General features: G+C 45.4%; 1 protein-coding gene across 6 annotated transcripts in view; it reads right to left on the reverse strand.

Annotated features, from left to right (window-relative positions):
* Positions 1 to 12,252, reverse strand: part of cadm4 (cell adhesion molecule 4) — a 189,640-nt gene that overhangs the window by 47,736 nt on the left and 129,652 nt on the right. The window lies entirely within an intron of this gene.

A 12,252-nucleotide genomic window follows, 5' to 3' on the forward strand; every position in this document is an offset into this window, starting at 1 on the left:
CTTTTAGCTGCTGTCAAGGATGTGTGTGTTTGTCTGTCTAAAAAGTCCCTGTGTGAGCAACTCCCTGATGGGTATATTTGTTTTTGTCACTCTATGTGCTGAAGCAAAGGAAGTAATGGCAAATTGTGTCCCCTATCCCCTTTCCTCTTTTTAGTCCCTTTCCCTTTCTCATCCAAATCAAAAATTTAATGGGCTTCATTGGTGCCACCGTGGAATAAGTGTTGCCAAAGCACTTAAGGGGCTTAAGTCAGTGGCGTGCTGAAAATATTAAGCACTCAAACAGCCTTACAAGGATCCCTGCCTGCTTAAGTATGCCAAGAAGGTCGCGCCAACATTTAATACTAATGGTATTAAAGTACTGTGACAAGAGAGTGGAACAGAAATATAGATACATATAGCATAATGTGTACCTCAACTGGGAGTTGATGGAGGCTGAGGGGAAGAATGGAAAGAGGCTGTGAAGGCATGGGGTGAACAAAGCATAGGGAAACAAGGGACAGTTCATGATGCACAATGGGGGAACAAAAAGAGTGAAACTATAATGAAAAAAGGAGGGCATAGGGAAAGTGACAATAAGTAGTGAGAGTTTTTGAGAGAGGCAGCGACAGGGAAGGAATAAAAGCTAAAGAAACAAGCAGCACAGCGGAGGCGAAATATAAGGGAATTGAGCCAAGGTGTGGGAGGTAAGGGTTGATGGGATAGCTGTGAAGATGCAGGACTGGGCTAATGCAGAGATTCTATCGAGAGGCTTAGCCAAGATTAAATTTCTCTTTGTCCTTAAGGCACTTCTTGGGTTAGCGGAAGTGTTAAATTTATTTCTTATGTCTCCCTTGAGGTTGTTCCGGGCAAGGTGGGAGGGGTGGTGGTGGTATTGGGGGGGGGTTGTGTGTGTGTATGTCCCTGAGTAAGCACGAAGCGGCGTTAGTCATGATAGCTTCAAGGGTGGAGGGAGAGGATGTACATGTATATCTTTTTGAAAAGGTGAGAGTCCTGGGGGGTTTATTAGCCAGTGAAGTGTAAAGGAGGGCATGTGTTCCTGAAAGGTAATGATCAAATAAAATGAACATCTCCTCTAGGGTGAACATCACGAGGAGAGGAAAACCTGTACACTTTAAAGTTGTTCCACCCATATTAGGGGAGTAAAACCAAGTTCAAAAGAACAAAAAGCAGCTCTGTGACATAAGAAGGGGTTCATTGAAGATTATCATAAAGAAAATAGTTTTTTTCAATTGATTTGCTTTCAATCTCTAATTTTTCTTTAAAGATCCACTCCGACAGAACATGTACTTGCAGCATTTTTCTCATAATTTATAAAGAAACTTAAGCTTAAAATTGAATTTCTGAGTATTTCTTAGTTCAAATCGTTGTGAATCAGGATAAAAGGCTGTTTGAAAGGATTGCAGGTGTCCCGTAGGACCTACAACAACAAGACACGAGCTCTCTTCTCCACTCCATTCTGATGCATCCACTTGGAGACAAATAGATCCATGTGCGTCTTTGTTTTTTCCTCATCCGAGCTGGCATCTTGATCAAAACTGTACAGCTTTATAGCTCCAATATTGCTCGATATGGATTTATTTCACATATGCTGTGCTATGACACAGACTCCTAACAACTCGTTCCTAAATTAGATTCATTAGATTTTACATTGATGATTTACAAAAGAACGCACAAAATAACTTTCAAACTGCAGCTTGATATACTCTAGAAACCATCTCAAAGTTGAACTAGATAAATATTAGCAATTTCTTTTAAAAAGCTTTGCGTGTTTAATAGTCTATAATTATTGCCAATTTCTGCATACTTCTATATATCAAGGTTGGCGTGCACACTCAGCCTCTCCCAGACCCTCTGCTCTCCTTCTCCCTTCATTTTTCTGATTTAGTATTTGTCTGGCTGACTTGGTCTTAATAGCTAGCCTGGAGCCATGCACTAGCAAATCCAACTCAGTTCTGAACTCTCTAATTAGAAAAAGCCACAGCTCCTCAATCTGTGGAGCTCGTCAGTGACTGCATTTTCTAAAGCTACGATTCAGGCTTATCCTGCCTCACGGTCTTGAGAAAAGGGATCAATGTGGGTCAATCTTCAGTGAAGCATGCAAGTGACACTACCTGTCTTAATTCCCACAATTCAGAGTTCTGAAGTTTCAACTTCCCTTGTCTTTTTTTCCCCACTTGTTGACACTGGAGCCTAGCAAATAAATACAAGTCGATTTTGCTCTTGACACGACAGGCTAATAAGGATACCAAACAGATCAATAGCTTTGTAAAATGTCATGGATGGCTGGGAATGTATGTGTGAACAGTGTAATCTTTAATTTACGACCTTTTTTTTCAATCTTGGTGGGAGAGGTCTGTGTGTCTAGAGTAAATTGCTTAATTTCAGGTATTTTCTGGAAAACAGCTGCTTCAGTTGTGTTTTTCCAGACATATAAGGAAAAAGAAAAGACCTAAACTCTCTTTGATAGATTTCTTTTTAGACATTCTATTGATTGCAGTCCATAATCCATTTTCTATGATTTTTCTTATGCATTAAAAGGGATAAGTTACCTTCTTACCTATAGCTAGGTTGAGATTAAAGACTTATAATATGCTTTTGAGTAAAAATAATACTGAAGAAAAATCTCCGAAGTCCACTGCTTCACAGAAATTAAAGAAAACGTGTTGTTCAATGCTCAACAGGCATGCAAACCAGAACTGCTGCACTGTTGTACTATACACTATACAAGAAAGACGGGTTTTATTTAATAGATTAGGGCTTTTGCTAGAATTTCACTCTGAACAAACAAAAAACTTGTGAAAAATTGAACCTATTTACAAGGATTGTTTTTCATAAATAGGGATTCTGAGAAAGTGGCAATAATATCTGTAACTCTAGCTTTTAGGAAAAAATACAGCAGGCCTCCAGGTAGTTAAAGGTTTTTCCATTTGCTCAGATAAAGAAAACTGCTGGATATAAGATGTTAGACTTTAGAGGCCATCAAGGCTGGAAGCCTTTTAACACAGAAACGACAGTTGATGCTCTGAGCGCTTGCTGTTTTCAAACCAGCACTGATAAAACGATCTGCGGTTTAAGAGAATGCATTACAGGCATATTTAATGCATTCCAGTGGAAGTCCACCCCCACTGGGTTGCAATAGAATGCTAAACTCAGTCATCCCTTATTCAGTAAGATAAATGCAAACAGCTTTACCTGCCAAGTTGAGAACCTACTGTCAGAGCTTCCTAACGAGTGTGTCTGTGTGTGTTGTATGCCACATGCTACAGCTACCTGCTGGGAGTAACACTCATTATCCATGCAGCATCGCACCTCCCAGTGACAGGCTACGACTTTCTGCTCACTGTTTTCTCTATTGCTGTGAACATGTCAATTTCTCTTCTTTGTTTTCCCAGTGCATGCCTAACATTTGTGCGTTACCAAAGAGCAATTTTCTTTAGTTCCGTGATGTGTGAGTGTGTCTTACAAATACTTGTCACTGTGTCTGAACTTGTGTGCTCCTGCTCCTTTCTTGCACTTAACTTTTCCGTTATAGACATGGAATGTGTTATTGATGTTCCTATCAGCTTGCCAAGGCCACAGCTTTGTGACAACTCATTTTTGGGTGCTCAGCTGGGGGTTGATAAGAACACCACAGTGTGTATGTGGAGTTGGGAGCTGGCTGCTGTTGTGGCATAAGGTGGGTGATTAGAATTGAGCAGGCATGGGCCACCTCGCTGGAGGGAGCCCTGCCAACTGACTTGCCCTCATTCCGCCGGTTCACAAATGCCTAACAATGGGATAATTTCGCCCTTGCATGATATAATCTTTCCTTTCACCAAATGCCTGAATGGAACCCTTTATGGCTTTTAATCACATCTCCTTTTTTCCTCCCTTCATTTCTCTTCGCCTGACTCCCCTCGCAGGTTTTCTCTCCCGACCCCTCCCTGCTCATGTGTCGCCCTTCTCGCTGGCCCTTTCTGAACATTTTCTGACTTCCCCCCTCCACTCCCTCTGACCTTACAGAGGCTCTTTGCACCAGAGACGCTCCCGTTACTCTTTCTCCTTTTGTCTCCTTCTCTTTCTCTCTCTGGAGAAAAATCACACACTCATCAGTTTGCCGGCTCTGTTCCTGACGAGCAGGCTCGCAAGGAGAATATTAACGAAGCTCCTCAGCCAATTAACACCTAAAGCACATAACAACCTTTTATGCCAGCAGACGCACTCACGTGGATGGGAATGCACATCACACACACACACGCATGCAGGCTGAAAAACACACTTCAACACACAAGCTGGCTGCCACATAAAAATTCAGCATGAACAATCGCTACCAAGGAGGCAAACACATACATAAACCCATGTCTCTAACCTTAGACTCACATCACACTCTAGCTGTGAGTGAAGAGTGGCAGAGAAACAGGAGCAATGGGATTTTGAGGAAGATGCAAACAAAGTGATGAGAAACACAAAAGGCATCATGGAGTAAAGAAGAAAGGCACCAATGTCTCCTTTCAATCCCCTTTTGATCCATTTTTAAAGCGTTCCCGGTGGTCTTTTAATTATGGTAATGCTGTTTATCAAAAATAAAAAGGTGACATTTTTCAGGATATAGTTTATGCAAAGTGGCAGTAGTTCATCAGAAATTTGCCTCAGAGTTGTGGCCCGGACTCTTGCCATAGAGTGAGCCTGTCCTTATTTCCCATCATCCCTTTGTTTACGTGCTCTCTGATAGCCCCTCACAACCCCAACTTAACACTACTGATGTATCAAAAATGGCAAACAAACCAGCTCGGACGAGGAAAACAAAGTCGTACATGAGCGAATGACTCAGAATGGAGTGGAGCGGGGAACTTGTGCTCAACTGTAGCACCTACTGTATGTCACAGCTACAGTCTTTTTCAAACTGCATTTTATCGTTTGCTCCTAATTCAGGATAATTTGAATAAATAAATACTTGCAACTTTAAGCAGTATTTTCTTTTTTTTTTTTTTTTAAACTTGTCCTGTCCAACAGCTGGGCAGACAGATGAGAGCTGACAAACCAAAGGTATGTCTGAATAAACCCTTTTTGTAATTGAGACCAAACTTAATTAATTTCAATCATGTTTGAAAATCTTTGGTGTTGGACCGGACGGAAAAGGAAAGGAGGGAAGAAGAGAGAGGGTTGTTGGGGGGGGGGGGGGGGGGGGGGGGGGGTGATAATAGGAGGGGGGATAAGACCATAAAGCAGCATAGAGCAGCAAGTTTACTGGTTGTTTATCATTACGGTAAGGTTCAAATGTAGTACAAAAAGGGCGGGGCCTGTCCACACACACTCAAATGTTAACACACCTGCTAGCTGCAAAAATGTCCACATGTCAACATGTACACAAAACAGATAGTGTTCACACACGCATACTTATGCCTTTAAACCAACTAGTGTGAAATATTTCATTCATTCAATCATGCAAACTATTAGTGCAAAGGTGAGCTAACACCTGTGCTCAGGTGATTGTTTATGTTCTTCTAAAATGGATGATGGAATGTGAAAAGAAGGAGGGAGAGTGCCCAGCCATACCCACACAAAGACCCCCAGCGCAGCAGCAGCGGCAGCCGGAACCCCCAAACGCCACACGGCAGCAGGCAAGGAACAACCACCCCCTGGGCGACCAAATCCGCCAGGCCAGGGTCAGCAGGACCGCCGCGAGGCCACTAGAGCCAGAGAGCAGGGAGGCATGGGGGGAAAGAGAGCGCCGCCCCAGCCCAACTAGGAGTGCAGCCCCCCCGCCGCGTCAGAAGATCCCAACGCAGGGCCCCACCCGAGAAGGGCACCCACAGCCCCAGACGAGCACCCCATCACCACCCAGGAGTTCTGGGCATCCCCCCGCCCCAACCCCAGGTACGAGCCAGGACCACCCAAGGGAGACCCGCTCCGCACTCCAGGCAGCCACCCACCCGGCCAACGGTTGGTCCAGGGAGGAGCAAGGCAGGGGCCAGCCGCCCCTGCCCAGGAGGGGACTACCCCGGGGAAAAAAGGGGGCCCACAAGGGGTGTTGTAAACATGGCCCGACCAGGCTCGGCCACAGTTGGAAATTTGGCGGGGCCCAGCGCTCAGGGGCAAGGACCAGAACCCACCCCCCAGGGACACGGACACCCCCGGCTCAGGTGTAATGTGAACCCCCTCCCCGCGCGGAGAGAGCACCGCCGGGTCCAGGAAATCGGCACCCAGGGGACACGGCCGCCGTTGCCAAGGGCCCCATACCCCCCACCAGGGAAGGGGTAGGGGACAGATGGTCTTAGGTCCCACCTTCCTTGCAAAATGTGTGTGCGTGCATGTGTGTGTTTAAGTTGGAATGTATATTTTGAGGGGGGAGGGGTGTGTGTACTAAGGGGGTTCAGTTAAAATTGGCTTAATTAATTAATTAAGCAGTATTTTCTACATGTCCTCAATCATCAGAAAAATGCCACAAAAACATGACCCACTGCAGTGGGTCTAAAAAGAAGTAAAATTAACAGCGATGGAAAGGTACCACTGTTCTAAAAATGGCTGTTTTTTTTTTTTTTTTTTTTTTTTTTTTTTTTTAACTTGTTCTGTCCAACAGCTGAGCAAACAGATTAGAGCTGAAGGCTTTTTGTGTTGGACAGGTTTTACTATCACAAAAAGAGGTTATATAGCTTCAAGAAACTAGAGTGTAGATTTGTATAAACCCCTTTTTGTCGTATTAATTTTTTTTATTTATTTGTTACATTTAGTGTGTGTGGGGAGGGAGAGGGGAAGAATGTGAGGGGAGGGTGGAAGAGAGTAAAAGGAAGAAAGGTGAAAAGGTGGGGGATACAAGCACTGATTTGACTAAGTTATTAATTTAAGCTGTAACAATTATACCAGATCTGCTGGAAAGACGAATGTTACATCAAAGGTGAAAATCTGACACTAAGATGAGCGAGAAAAAAAACTGTCCATCAATACACTGTAGGTAAGGAGGAGGGATGAAGCAGACAGGGAGCAGTGTGGAGTGTGCACGTGCACGTGGGGGTGGAGATACATGCATGCTGCCGACGTGAACCGTGTGTTCATAAAGGGAGCCAGATCCTACCCAGCCAGACCAGCCAGACCAGGAGAGGGGAGGAGAGCCCCCCAGGCCAGAAGCCCCCCCAGCATCCGGACCCAGGCAGCCCGGGAGGGGAGGAGGAGGGGACCGCCCACCCCACCAGCCAGGCACAGAGAGGGCCCCCCTACAGGGGCCCCCCCAATGCCCAGAGGCACAAGCGAACCCAGTGTCCGGCCCCCAGGCCACAAGACAGGAGCGCTTAGCCGTACCAGGCGGCAGCCATGGGGGCCACCGGGCGCCGGACACCGAGACAAAGGCCAGGGACGAAGCCAGGGCCCCCGGAACCCAAGAGCCGGCCACCACCCGACCGGCGCCCCGTCCCCGCAAGCCAGCCCAGGCCCGCGACCTTAGCAACCCAGGGATCGCCACGCACCCACAGCCACAGCCACCCCCCTAAAACCCTACGCACTACCACCCCCCCCGCCATAATATCTGACCCCCCCTCCCCAACCCTCTCAGTGCCCTCCCCTCTCTGTGATGGGGAGGGAAAGCCCCAGAGGGTCCCAGCGAGCCAGCCTCCAGGTCGGTCCTACCCATGCACTCACACACACATACTCACAATCATCTGGTTACCCTCCCTACCCCCGCCGCCAAGCAGCAACCCCCCCCCCAGCCGGCCGACCCCCAGCGCCGCATGCCCGACCCCTCCCGCAGCCGACAGGACACCCATAAGCCCGGCCGCCCTGAGAGGACCAGGCGGGTGAAGACCGGCCGCCCCCCCCCGACCCCACCCATGTATGGAGGTGTGGGAGTGCTGTGTGTGTGCTGCAGGTAAAATAGGAGGTCACCAGTGTGGGGGGATCCACCGCTGCCAAGCCGCAAAGCCCCCCACTCCGGAGTCCCTCTGTGAGTGGTGTGTATTTGCTGTGTGTGTGCTGCTAGCATGCAGTGTGTGTGTCTACAGAGGAAGTTAAAATTGTGGGGGGGCCAGCGAAAGGTGAGCACGGATGTTTCACCGTGCCCCCCTCCACCAGACCCTCTCCACAAGGCCCTAGATGAATCAGAGTGTCTAATATGCAAGTAAAAAGCGGGGAGGAGGGCGGGTGCCAACGAGAACCCAGAGAGGGGCATCCCCAGTGAGCCCCGCCAGCATACCCCTCCCATCCAGATCCCGGGGCCCTATGTGCCTGTGTGCAATATTTGTTTGGGTGAGAGCGGGGAGGAGCTAAAAATGGCTGTTAATAACTTAAAGAGTTTAATAATAAGGAGAAGTGTGGAGACAAACGCTTGTCAGCACAATGCATTAGACATAGTGTCAGAGGAGGGCATTATCAGTGAACTTTTAACTTTTACACACACACATTTCTGGACACAAGTAGGGCAGTATCCTCTTATGCATAAAACATGGTGAGAGACAGCAAGAGCAGGGGGCGTGAGGGAGATAGGAAGAACAAGTGCAAATGGACAAAAAGCATATGGTAATGACCCGGATAACGAAAGCCAGCCACAAGGGGTGGGGAGTCAAAGAGAGAGTAAGAGAGGGGTAAGAACGGGTGTGATAAAGCCATGGAAGGAGGGAGAGGCGGAAAGTTTCCTTGCGGCCTGTAGCTTTTGGATCAAACGGCGTGCAAATGAAAAATGGAGATGAAATAATTAGACAGGCTGACTAGAAACACTCATTTAAATATGTAAATGCACTTAATTTTACTTTCATTTGCTCCACTGCTTCCCTATCACACCCCTATTTCCCCATTCTTTCCCACTCGCACATTTCCATTCTGCTCCCCTCTGATTTTTATGGCTCTTTCCTCTTTCCTCTCAACCTTTCTGTCACCAGCCTCCTCTCCTCTTCTGTCCCTCTTTCATCTGTTTTGTCTTTCTGCATATTAAAGCTGCAGCAGGTTACCCCACTGAAGATACTGCACTCAATTATTCACTCTTTTATGGACTTGCAGCAGTGTCTGAGTAATAGAGAGTGTGTTTAATTAGCTCATTCATGCCTGTCTGCCTCTGTGATGGGAAGCACATGTTGCACAGTCAACACACATGTATTCAGTCCATAATATTTGTGGTAAATGAAAAGCTGGGATTTTAGAAATTAATATTAATCCAGTGCCATCATGCGTTAACTGCAAAGTCAGAGTTTTGTGGTTGTAAAGATTCTTCGAAGCTGTAAAAGTATTAAAACACTCTCCAACTTCCTGTAAATTTAATCAATTCTCTTTTCTGATTTATTCTTCTCAGCATCTGTTTGCCTACCCAGGAGAAATCCTCCTTTATTGTGCCAATTTTCCTAAAACTTCAATTGATTTTACATATTAACTCGTTCTAAGATCAGAATGAACTCCAACAATTGTACAGATGCCCTGTTTGTACAGTGTTTGTACTAAGCGGCAAATAATGGTTCCCATCAGATATCCTTACAGAAAAGGTCTGAGCGGTTAACCAGCTTTTATTTTTAATTACAAGTTTATTATTTAACACTCCTGAAAACACGATAATCCTAATAAATTACATAACTTTTGTTATAAATTCAAAGACTTGTGATTCTTTTATCTTGTTGTAAATCCAGAACACCCCCTTTTCTTTTACAGAAGCTGAACTAACGGCCCTCGCCTGTTTTCTGTCACCGAGAGGCATGTTTAATTCAAAGCAGAAATAAACAACAACTTCTGCAGCAAGAACAGGAGACGTTTGTATATCACCTATGTACTAATGTGCTTGCTTAAACAATTTTAGCACGCTGGGAGACTTGAGCTTAATGCAACTATTTTTAGAGATGCATCACACAGACAAAAACTTGCTCTCACACTTCTGAAGCATGCTCAGTCACAAGTGCATTTACATGCATGTTTCTGGACTGCAACAATATAAGAAAGAAGCAGAAAATATATCCTTGCATATGGGGCAATATTAAAACCCCACAATAAGGATAAACTTTACTTTGTGATTGAGGCTGATTTGACAACTAATCTAACCACCTGGGCAGTGGACCCATGATCGTAAGATAACAGGTTCGATTACCACCTTGCACACCCATGTGTCGCAGTGTCCTTGGGCAAGACACTAAACCCCACCTTGCCTCTGGTGGTTGGTTGGCGCCAGTGCTCGGCAGCGGAGCCGCCACCAGTGTGAGAATGTGTGTGTGCATGGGTGAATGGGACTGTGACTGTAAAGCGCTTTGGGCCTTATTCAAAAGAAGGTAGAAAAGCGCTATATAAGTACGGCATCTACCATAACAGGAGCCCGATATGCTCCAGGTGAATTGCTAAATCAGTTCTCAGTCACTTCATTATTAAACAGCCCAACTGCACATGTAACAGCCCAACTGCACATGTAACAGCCCAACTGCACATGTAACAGCCCAACTGCACATGTAACAGCCCAACTGCACATGTCTGTCTGTCTGTCTGTCTGTCTGTCTGTCTGTCTGTCTGTCTGTCTGTCTGTCTGTCTGTCTGTCTGTCTGTCTGTCTGTCTGTCTGTCTGTCTGTCTGTCTGTCTGTCTGTCTGTCTGTCTGTCTGTCTGTCTGTCTGTCTGTCTGTCTGTCTGTCTGTCTGTCTGTCTGTCTGTCTGTCTAGAATAGAGGAAAGCCGTTGTAGTGGAAGTGACAGTACCAAGTGACGGAAACATCAGGAAGAAGGAACTTGAGAAGCTGGAGAAATACCAGAGACTCAGAGAAGAACTGGAGAAAGCCTGGAAAGTGAAGGTGACAGTGGTGCCACAACAGATCCCTGGAAAGACCTCTGACATCTCAGTCCAGAAAAGCGCAGTGCTAAGAACAGCTAAGATGCTGTGCAGGACCCTCAAGCTCCCAGGCCTCTGGTAGAGGACCCAAGCTTGTGTGAGAAAAATATTTGAAAAAGTCATTCACTACTCGTTACTTTACTTTTTCTCTCACAAATTGTCAAGGGAAAAACAGTTTGCACAAACACAAACTAGTCTTTTATTTAACTTTATTTTTAAAGGGACGACCTCGAGCAAAGTATGAACCTGCTTCAAGACATAACCTTGCTTGATTTGATTTCAGACAACAGTGTGAAAAATGACACAAATATAAGTTACACCTGTGGTCTATGCCACTGCTCAAAGTGAGATGTAGAAAAAAAACTCTTACGCCTATATTCATTTCTATCAAATCTGAAATTAAGCCATTATTTAAAAATGCAAAGAACTATTTAATGCCTCCATGTTCCTTTTAGCCTACTTTAGGTTTTCCCTCACAATGAGTTGCACCTTTCTATCATTTGTGCGCAGTTCCGCAAAAGCTGCGGGTGTACCAAACTATCCCCCGTCAACTCATTAACCAGAGATGCAGTCAGGTGCACCTTAGAGAGTAAAATAATGTCAGAATGGGTGGTGAATTCATATTGAAAAAAAAGACTCCCAGGAAGGAGTCGGCTCTTGTCTTTCACACTAAAGAGCGGCTCTAGAGTCGTGTCGGTTGCGAGTCTCTGCTCTGCTGCACACCTGCTGCTCCTCTGGGAATGAGAAGACTCCTTGCAGCATCTCTTTTTGTCTCATCTTTGAGCCAGTTTAGAAAGAAATGTGACTGCAGCAATGAGGGCATGTCGGTACTTTGACCAATCCCCAACTCTGCGCTTGCATGCGTGTAACGAGGCTTTCTGTAGTCCAGTAATTCTAATGAATTACCGAAATTTGAACTGTAATTCGTTATGTTCCTCCATTACTGACAAAAGTTATTAAATTACAGTATTTCTTTACTTTGTAATCTGTTACCCACAACACTGTATATTTTTGCTTCATTTCAACATTAATTTATTTTAATTAATTCTCCAGACATCAAATGTTCGAACTACTGTCAGGAGTCCTTATCCTGCCAATTTGCCTAATTTAAAAAAGGCTCAGTTGGGGTTAACCATTGTTGTCATGGTTTTTTTGGTGAAGTCTGGTCCCATGCTTCTGTCGGAACCTCATCTATGGCCCAACAAGCTTCATCACCTCATCATTATTACATTTAAATCATGACTTCACTCCCTGTTTGTTGCCGCTCAGTCTTCCCATTCCAGCAATTTTCTCATTGGAAAACTGTTTTTGACCCACTACGTCGTAGGACCCAGCGCCAAGCCAAGCCCTGAACCAGCAACATCCCAGGATGGAGCCACCAACCATTAACTCCAGGATTATTTTATTAAGACATATTAAACTTTGTTGACTCCATCCCAAGGTTGTTCTTTTCCAGGTTGTCCATCTTTAATCTTAACAGTGAAATGTTTCGTTGAGC

This window comes from Oryzias latipes, chromosome 16, assembly GCF_053564925.1.
Source record: "Oryzias latipes strain Hd-rR chromosome 16, Olatipes_Hd-rR_3.1".
NCBI classification, from domain to species: Eukaryota; Metazoa; Chordata; class Actinopteri; order Beloniformes; family Adrianichthyidae; genus Oryzias; species Oryzias latipes.